The 10103-nt window shown below is 52.4% G+C and overlaps 1 pseudogene; it reads left to right on the top strand.

Annotated features, from left to right (window-relative positions):
- Positions 1 to 290: 290 nt before the first annotated feature.
- On the top strand, positions 291 to 7015 carry LOC139022210 (pulmonary surfactant-associated protein D-like; annotated as a pseudogene).
- Positions 7016 to 10103: the final 3088 nt, after the last annotated feature.

Here is a 10103-nt window from a genome sequence, read left to right on the forward strand (position 1 = left end):
CGATGGCAGTGAAAGGGAAGTCACTAGAAGGGACAAAACGGGGCATCTGAGAAGAGGTAGATGTTGCTGATAACCATGTCAGAGTTCAGCTGGGTAACTCATGCCCTCCCAGGCCAGACTGTATGGCCGCCTTGTCCTAAATTGCTTTCAGAGTCCTGCTACTCCTGATCCCACAGAAGGGGCGAGGTGGTAGGAAAGTGCCTCTCTGACTTCCGGGCGCTGGGCTAAACACTAACCCGTGTTCTGAAAGCAAGAGCACGTCCTTTCTCTTTCTGTCCACCCCGAAGTCCATGCTTCTTCTCCTCTCCGTGCTGGTCCTCCTCACACAGTCTCCAACTTCATGGGGAGCAGAAGTGACGATCCTTCCCCAGAAACCTTTGATGACTGCACCCTGGTCACGTGTAGCCCTGCGGAGAATGGCCTGCCTGGTCGTGATGGACAAGATGGGAAAGACGGCCCCCGAGGCGAGAAGGGGGATCCAGGTAGAGCTGAGACCATGGCTTGTCCTGGTGGGCATGGGTGGCCACTGGAATTGTAACCAACTCAGCAACTCTGGATATTCTACCATGGAAGCCCTGGAAATGGAAACCCCCCTCCTTGGGAAGAAGTCCCCTAGACATTCAGTCCACCTAAAGCACCTCGCTACCAGTTGGAAAATGACAGGCTGCCCTGAGCCCTGGGATGTTATTCCCCTCCCCTAGCTGTCAGGATTCCTCCCCTCGGATCTTCTGATTCCTCTCACCCCAAGAATGAGGAAATCGTGAGTAAATGACTGGTCTTTCGGGCCCCGTAGAATCAAACTGCGGCACTTATAGTTGTTCATGTGGTTGAATGATTTCTGTGCAGTGTGTGAAATATCTAACTAAATTCTTCTGCATGAGAGGTGGGCAAAGATGAGGCCCTGTGGCCCCACACTCAGGCCTGATCAAAAGGATTTACCTAAATACACTATGGAGAGGAGGAAAAGGAGCTCATTTTTTATAACTGGACATTTGTAGCTTTTGTCCTCACCCATTTTGCCCACCAACAAGCTCCCATTTTATGTAACCACCAATAATCTCACCTCTGCATTTAAGGGTTCAGATTCTTTGTTTTGGTTTTTTATAATCCAGATGTAAGTGAGATCATACTGTCTCTGTCTTAATTTGTATGACTTATGGCACTTAGCATAATTTCTTCAAGATCCATTCTTGTTGTGGCAAATGGTAGGATTTTTTTTTTTGTGGCTGAATAATATTCCAGTGTATGTGTGTGACATTTTTATCCATTATGAACACTATTAGGTTGTTTCCACCTCTTGGCTACTGTAAAAATATGTTGCAATAAACATGAGGGTACGGATATCTTTTCAAATTAGTGTTTCATTTCCTTTGGATAAAACCCAGAAGTGGTATTTCCTGGATCATACTTTTTAAAATTATCTTTTTAATGTCTTAAGGAAACTTCCTATCGGTCCCCATAGTGGCTGCACCAATTTACAATCCCACCAATAGTGCATAGGGGTTCTTCTCCTCCACATCCTCACCAATACTTGAGATCTTTTGTGTTTTTCATAGTCGCCATTCTAGGAGGGGTGAGATGATATCTCGTGGGTTTGATTTGCATTTCCCTGGTGACTTATGTCAGGGATCATTTCTGATATAAAGTTTGGTTCTAGGAAGGGGAAAGCAATGAGTCCATGGCCAAGGTAAAAGCTGGCAGATCCGTGCTGTAAATCCTCAGCCTTGGGACAGGGAAAGTGCACTGTATGGAAATCAGACAGTTCTTGGCTTGACCCCCCATCCAGCTCTGGCTGGCCTGTTTCCTCACCTGTGAAACGGGGATGTGCACACCCATCTCCTGGGTCACCACTGGACTGAAGAATGTGGAGATGGACTGTCTACACCTGCGGAACCTGAAGAAATGCAGGGGCCAGCCTTGCAGTGCTGTCTCCTCCTAGGCTGAGGGCCAGGTTTATGCCCATTTCTTCTGCTGCTACAGGTTCAACAGGAGCTACAGGGAGAATGGAGATGCTGGATGTCCCCAAAGGAGACAACAGTCCTGGTGGAGAACCTGGACCAAAGGGAGACTCGGGGCCATGTGGTGAGCAGTGGGCATGGACTGCAATGCCTGCCACTAGGCCATGCAGGAGGATGCACATACCCATCCCAGGAAGGAGGGTGCCCTGCGGGTGGCGCTGGGTTCACCCAGGGAAAGCTGTAATACTGCTTGGCGGCGTCTGTAGGATGGTGCTGTTCTCTGACCTCTATGACTGCTCTCACCTTCTCACGCTCTCCCCCTTCGGAGAAGACTCCACATATTGACTGGCTGGTCCTTTTCCTAGGACCTCCGAAACCTCCAGGTGAGCCCAGGCTGTCTGGGAGAGAGAGGTCTCTCAAGAATACAGAGGGATGTAGGACCCCAAGGTAAACCAACCCCCAAAAGAGAGCTTAGAACCAAAGGTAGGAGGTTGGTGTGTGGAGGTCCGGAAGGAGAAGGAGGAATGACGATGGCTACCCATTATTTGACCTAAGGATACTCAGCATGCCAGTGAAGCCAGGCCATCACCACTGGCAGGCCTTGCTGCGGCCTTTGCCCCCCGCACTCCCAGCTCTGGAGGACCCAGAGAGTGGGGTGCACAGCCCCCGCCAGTTCTCTTTCTCCAGGTGGAGCTGAGGAAATCATCCAGCCTGCAGACACTCTCAACAGCCTTTGTCTCAATCTGTTCCTTCCTCAGGAGAAGTGGGTGCCCCAGATGTGCAGGGTTCTGCAGGAACAAGAGGCCCCCCAGGTCCCAAAGGAGAGAAAGGTGCCCCTGGTGAGTGTGGAGCCCCTGGGTTTCCAGGGGAAGCAGGTGAGTGATGGGAAAAGCTGGGGCGGGCCTTCGGTCCTCCTGTGTCCACCTGAAGCTGCGGAGGCCTGTTCCTCCCCCATCACCCTGCCAGCTCAGAGCTGCAACACTGGGCCTTGGGGCATCTGTGCAAGGAGGTGCCTCGCTGGGCTTGAGCTCTGTAACTGGGGAGAGTGCGGTGTGAGCAGCAGGGACAGTCTGCATCCTGGGAAGGCCGGGTACTGGGTGATGGGTCAGTAGTGTGCAGAGAGGGGGCGTGGCTGGCTATGGGACAGACTGTATGTGGGAGGGTGTATTGCTGGACAATAGCACAGCCCATATGCTGAGAGGGGGAAAATGTGGGAAAATGTGTGCCGAGCTCACCCTCCTCTTCTTGTCTGATCTCAGGCCCTGCAGGACCCATGGGTATACCGGGAATTCCAGGTGCCTGGGGCCTCTCAGGACCGAAGGGGGACAGAGGTGATCCTGGGTCCAGAGGAGAAAAGGGAGAGAGTGGGCTAACAGGTAAGGTCACCTTCCTTAGCTCTGGATATCCCACTAGGGTGCAGAGGGAGGAAGGCCTTCTAGGTCAGTGGTTAGCTCATTGTGTGGGGGGTGGTGTATGAAAGCAGGAAAGGCTGTTGGACTGAAGGCAAGAATATGAAGCTCTGGCTTAGACTTAATATACGGGGGAAGGCAAGCCAGAGCAGCTTCCCATCTGATCACTCGGACAGCTCAGCTCTCTTCCCAGTTCATGAGAGAGCTGTGAGCACCAAATAACACAGGGATGGGGAGTACCAGAAGGACGTGCAATCCACCCCCCTTTCAGGAATGTGCTCCCAGACTCTCAGAATTTGCTGTGAAATGTCATCTGGATCAGAGTTAGTGGGATGCCAGGACCTGCTCAGGGCCAGGGTGCTCACTACAGAGTTCAAGGACCCTGTGGGCAGCAGGGGCCAGCTGTGTCAGCGGCTGTGGGCTTCCTGGGGCCCAGCTCCTTACCATCCCCAAGGAATAACTGTCACTGAGCACCCCTCCCTTGGGACCCGGACTCTTCCCCTGGATGTGAGGTACTGGTCTCCACTGAACTTCTCTCTCCTGCAGACATCGCTGCTCTGAGGCAGCAGGTGGAAGCCTTGCAGGAGCAGGTTGGACGCCTGCTGGGAGCCTTCCTTCAGTATAAGAAAAGTGAGTTCTGGACCTGGAACTGAACCTGAGCCAGTCGCCAAGGGCAGGCCCCAGGTGGGGTCTGTGTTGGGTTTGGAGTTGGCCGGGCCTGAGGCAGGCCTGGTTCTAGGATTGGGGGCTCTAGCGGGGTGGAGGGTTTGGACGATGGGTTGGACCTGGGCCTTGGGAAGGACCTGGGACTAAGGATAGAGTGGGGCTGAGCAGAGCAGCCACATCTTCCAGGAGCTGGGAGCAGATTCAAGGGACACGGAGGAAGGTGTGGCCCCTACACCAGTTCAGTGGGCTGGCGCCAGCATGTTCAAGGCTACCAGGCTCCAGGTCCACCATCACAGCCACCTGTGACCCGAGTCAGATCAATGCCCCAAACCCAGTGCAATTCAGACTTCCCCTCCTGCCCACCTGTGCTGGTCCCTGGACACCCCACTACCCAGGATGCATTTCTTATCTCTATGGGGCTGGGTGTGCAAACTCCTCACGATGTTGTGCCCAGCCCACAGCAGAAGTGACTCCTGACACTGTCCTGAGAGTTGGGGCTGGGATGCTGTGCTTGCATTCAAGGCTGTGAGGGTCTGACCTTGGCATGTGGCCATTGAGTCTCACCTGAGACAGGCCCTGGGTCCGGCAGGGGACAGGCTGCCTCTGGGCTCTGCCCAGTGCCAGGCTCTCCCGCTGCTCCCTGGGTGTTCATGGTGGAGACTCTCCCCCAACCTGGGTGCTGATGAGTCAGAGGCTCCAGCAGCACAGCCCAGTGCCTGTGCCTGTGGGCATCTCCACCTCAGTCCCTAATTTCCCCCCCTCCTCCCTGCTTTCCCCATGTCAGCTTTGAGCTCAAGTAATTCAGCAAATCTCAATGATCCAAAGAGGAGTTTCTGTAGCAGGAGAGAATGCAGGGGTGAGAATTAGGGCTCCTATGTACCTAAAACCACTAAGTACCCATGTACCAAGGGTGAGGTTTCAAGCATTTAGTATATCTCCCTCTCTCCACAAACATGCATGTGTGCTCACTCCCTCATATGCACACTTATGAAAACAAAGGAAAATTCGTGATATACACCTGCCACACATGTGTGTATTACACACATGCCATCACTCACCTCACATCATCTACGCCCATGAGCACCCACGCATATACAACATAGAAAGTGGGCCTTCAGTGCTCCCATGTGCCTTCAGATGGACACGTGGCCTTGTTCGTGTATGCATACACAGACCCACCCGGGTGCATGTAGTGAATGGCAGAGGAACTCCTGTCCAGGGCTGCTCTGGGTGCCCTCCTGAGCCTGTGGAGAGTCTGGCCCCTGAACCCTTGTGGAAGGGTCACAGTGTGTCGGGGTGCAGCCTGGGCTCCTCACCAGCCCTTTAGGGCTGGAGCACAGCCCTCTCAGGAGCCCTGAAGGCTTTTATGCAAGAACCCAGAAGTCAAAGGGATGGAAAAAGAGCCCGGACAGCGTGGCCCAGTGGTTGATTGTCGGCCTATGAACCAGGAGATCATGGGTCCATCCCTAGTTAGAGCATGTGCCTGGGCTATGGGCATGGTTCCCAATAGGGGTGGGCAGGAGGCAGCCAATCAATGATTCTCCGTCATCATTGATGTTCCTATCTCTGTCTCCCTCTCCCTTCCTCTCTGACATCACTAAAAAAATATTAAAGCACACACACACACACACACACAATAACAACAACAGCAACAACAAAGGGATAGAAAATGAGATGGAATGAAAACATATAGTTAAATGTCACACAGTGATGCTTTTATAAATTGTATTCCCATCTTAGAGATGAGGAACTGGAAACCCCAAAAAAGGAAGTGACTTTCCCTTGTCCACCTGGACAGTCATGGCCAAGGCGGGGCTGAATACCTGGCCCTCTGACTCCCAGACAGGCCTCTCTCCAGCACTGACTCTCTCCTGCCCCTGACGCCCATGCACACCTCTCAGCTGTCCTTGTCCTCTCTCACAGCTCTCCAGCCTCACCCACATGCACACCTAGTGGCCAGCACTGGGCGCACACAGTGCAGAGATTAGCACAGCGCTGCCCTCAGATGGCCCACCCTCTCCTCTTCTTTCCCACATCCACACCCGGCACGGACCTCCCTGTCAATGCCACATGCCCTGCTGTTATGCAGGGTCCACAGTGAGATCAGAGTGAGCACCTTCCTTGTTTTCAGCTCTCAGAGGCTGCACGATGCCAAAGCTTCCTGGTCCCACCCAGTACCTGGGAGAGCGATTCTGCCATGCAACATGGGTTGCAATAGAAAGAGCACGTCTCAGCTCTAGTGTGAGATCAGATAAGCGTGACCCCCAACTCTGCATGTGATGGTCACATGATGTTGAGCCTCTTACTTAACCTCTCTGAGCCCAGTGTTCTCACCTGTAACTAGACAGGCAGATCTACCTCCCAGAGCACACTGCGGAGCCGGGGTCTCACCTTTGTCCACCCTGGTGCTCTGAGGCCTTATATGGGAGGCCTGGGCTCTGGTTGGAGCACAAAGGTCTCAGAGCCATGGAGCTTTGGCAGGTGCCCCCAGAACCCCAACCTGACTGTCCTCTCCTCCTAGTGGAGCTTTTCCTCCATGGCCAAGGTGTTGGCCAGAAGGTCTTCAAGACAGCAAGCTTTGTAAAGCCTTTCCAGGAGGCACAGCAAGTTTGTGCACAGGCCGGGGGGCAGCTGCCCTCCCCACGCTCTGCAGCTGAGAACAAGGCCTTGAAACAGCTGGTCGAGTTTGAGAACAAGGGTGCTGCATTCTTGAGCATGACTGACTCCCAGACGGAGGGCAAGTTCATCTATCCAGGAGGGGAGTCCATGGTCTATTCAAACTGGGCCTCTGGTGAGCCCAACAACTATCGAGACAATGAGGACTGTGTGGAGATGTACACCAATGGCAAGTGGAACGACAGGCCCTGTGAGGTGAAGCGCCTTGTGATCTGCGAGTTCTGTGCCCTTGGGGTGGGTGAAGCGGCCTTGGTCCAGGAGCCTGGCCCAGACCTATGTGCTGCCAACATGACAACGAAGAGCTGACATCACGGTGGCTGGGCTTCTGCACAGAGCCCTGGGATGAGGCCAGCCAAGGGCTCCCATGGAACTCCTCTCTCAGAATAAAATACGAAACTGGCTTCACACACTGTCTGCTCTGGCAGAGGAATTAGGGGCCAGCCTGCTTTCCCAGTTGCAAGGAATAAAATTAGGCCCCCAAATCTAAAGCTCCTCCTCAGGCCTCTGCCTCCTCAAACTGTCAATCCAGCAAGTCACTCCCTCCTCTGTCACTCCCTCCTCTGTCACTCCCTCCTCTCACTTTGGTGTCCCCTTAGGGCAGTTCCTTATCATCCTCTTTTTGTTAGTCCCTCCCCCTTTTCTTGACTACTGAATGGTGACCTGCTCAAGATTTAGCTCTTTGTTCTCTCCCCTCCTCACCCTCACTCCAGGGAGGAGCTCATTCCTTCCAGGGCTCAGATCCCTGGCACCCACATTACATGCCTGCTCAGAAATTCCAGGAGCCCCGGACTTCTTGGCCAATGCTAGCAGGAGGCCCAGGACTGGGCAGTTCCAGTGGCTGATCCTTGTTCCAAGGCCTGAGCGCTGGAAGGTGCACAGCGCCATGGGCTGACCTGGCAGGTCATCTGCCTCCCTGGCAGGACTGTGTGGCCCAGTTGAGTAGCCTCCTCCGCATCCCTGCACACCAGGACCTCATTCTACCCTGTCATTGTGTCTGCCTGTCGGCTCATGGGAGGGAGTCCCACCTGCACAATCCCCATTCCAGCCGAGATCTCAGGCACAGAGGGTCCAGCCACGCTCAGCTTCACCCCCAGCCCTCCACTGGCCTCAGTCCAGGAGGTTTTTCCCCCATGCCGCCTCAGAGACAGCTGGGCAGTTCCTCCTCCTCCTCCCACAGAGAGGGGGGGAGACTTGCTCAAGGCCCCAGGTGTGTCAGTGCTACAACTTGGTCTAGTGAAAGGTCATCTGATCCCAAACCTTATTTTCCTGGCCTGTCAACTTTTAGACGAAAGGCCTCTGTATACCAGTTCATTTTAATGACACTTGTGCTTAAGAAATTGGAAGGACACCTGGATGAAGCACAGGCTCATAGGAGAGGCAACAAAACAGGAAAGCACCCATCCTTTGTTCCCAGGGATCGGAGGCCACACCCCTCTTCCCACCACAGGCAGCCACACCTCAGAGGTAGGACAGCAGGTCTGAAAGCAAAAAGCCACACATAATAACCTTGGTGTCAGATGGGTAGGGGATTGATCAGGATGATCACTTAGTAAGTTATGTATGACTATCCACTGGGATGTACACCTGAAGTTAATATAACACAGTATGTCACCTATAATTTAAAAATGAAAAATCATTCAAATAAAGTGATTATTGATAGGTCAAAAAAAACAAAAAGAAAAACCACACCTCCCAACAGCACACAGCTCAGTGTCTCTGCTGAGACCTTTTTCTTGTTACTGAAAAAAAAACCCCCAAGTCCAGGTAGCTTCTGAAATATGTCAGTTATGCAACAGGGAGCAAATAGTCTTCAATTCAGAAGTCACATCTGGACACCATCCACCAGGGAGCTTAGAAAGGTATTTCATTGCAAATATAAAGGAAAAAGCAGTGGCTATGGTTTAAGCCCAAGGAGGCATTTCTTTTAAGAATGAAGAGTTCTGAGGTGGCTCAAGGACAGCGGGTGCACAAGCAGCGCTGTGCGGTCTCCCTGCTTCTGCCTCTGTGCATCCTCGCCTCTCTTCCTCCTTCTCCCACCACCTTCTTCTGCTTCAGGCTCTCAGCTGCCCAAGCACAGAGTCATGTGTCACACAGAGATCAGAAATGCTTGCTTGATATCAGGTCAAAATTCCTGTGGAAGTGAATCTGCCTGTCTCAGATGCCCACCTCTGGCCCAATAGACTAGGCCTGAGGGTGGACCCCACAGCACAGTATGGCCATTGGGACCCATGGAAGGTCATGGTGGTCTGGCAGTCCCTCTAAAAGTGACCACTTCCCATCCCAGCACGTGAGGCAACCCGTTTCTTTGACAAAAGTGGAGGGAAATGGCAAAACTGACTCAATAGGGAGAAAAGACATGTCCTGTGGGGTTAAAGGCCAGGAATGTGGAGACCCCAAGCCCTAGGAGAAGCTTTAAATCCACCTCAGCACGGGGTCTGGTTTGTTCTCCAGCCCAGAGAACAAGTAAGGAGGGTCATTTGGATTCTGTAGACACAGCCCAGCAAAAGCCAAGGACTAAGCAAGTATTTCAGAAAATTAGGTTTTAAGCCTTTCTTAGCACAGAGACCTCTCCTACACTCACAGTCATGGGCAGAGGTGAACATGGGCATTAAACAGTATTAGCCCTGCCCCACGCATAGTAGCTTGGTCCCTAGTGTAGTAGCCTGGGTGCCAACTGAAGCCAGGACTGTGTGACTCTGACCTCTCAGGAGATGCTATGACCCTCACAGTGCCAGGTGACGTCCTGGGAGCAGCCTGGGGTCCTTCCACGTGCAGAGGGTGACAACCACAGCAGCTCCATGGGGAAGCCCCTGCTCAGTTCAGTAGTATATTCTCAGATCACCTCCTGGTTCTCAACCCTCCTGCTCCTCAACCAACCCACTTCCCAGCATGAACTGACAGTGGGGCGCACTCTGATGTTTGCTGGTGTTAGGATCTTTTATTTTTGTCCTTAATTTCCTCGGTATAAAACACCGAGAACTGAGTTGCTTATGTTCCGGGCATTCTCAATCACTCTTGTCTTCGGATATCCTTAACTCAAGCTTAATGGTGTGCTTGACCTTTTCAAGCTAAGAGTGTTTATATACTAGAGCCAAGTACCCAGGTATCTACTAGAGGGAACAAAATATTTGTAATTTAAATATTTATCAGGATGGAAATTCCTGCACCCTGAGTGAGATATGAAGATAGTCACTGCAGCATATGTAGCCCATCTTTACTGCTTAAATTTTGAATATTAACTTACTTGACTTTCAGTTACCTAAGCAATATAGTCTCTCTCAGGCTGCCTGACTCATACAACCTTGAGCTACAGAGGGACTCACGAAGACCCTCCCTACCTGAGCAAAACGGTACTTTTCCTATTTGTTCAGTAAGAAGACAGAGTGAAAAAATG

Source organism: Myotis yumanensis, unplaced genomic scaffold (assembly GCF_028538775.1).
Source record: "Myotis yumanensis isolate MYYU_CA2020_CCGP unplaced genomic scaffold, mMyoYum1.0.hap1 SCAF_13, whole genome shotgun sequence".
In the NCBI taxonomy this organism is placed as follows: domain Eukaryota; kingdom Metazoa; phylum Chordata; class Mammalia; order Chiroptera; family Vespertilionidae; genus Myotis; species Myotis yumanensis.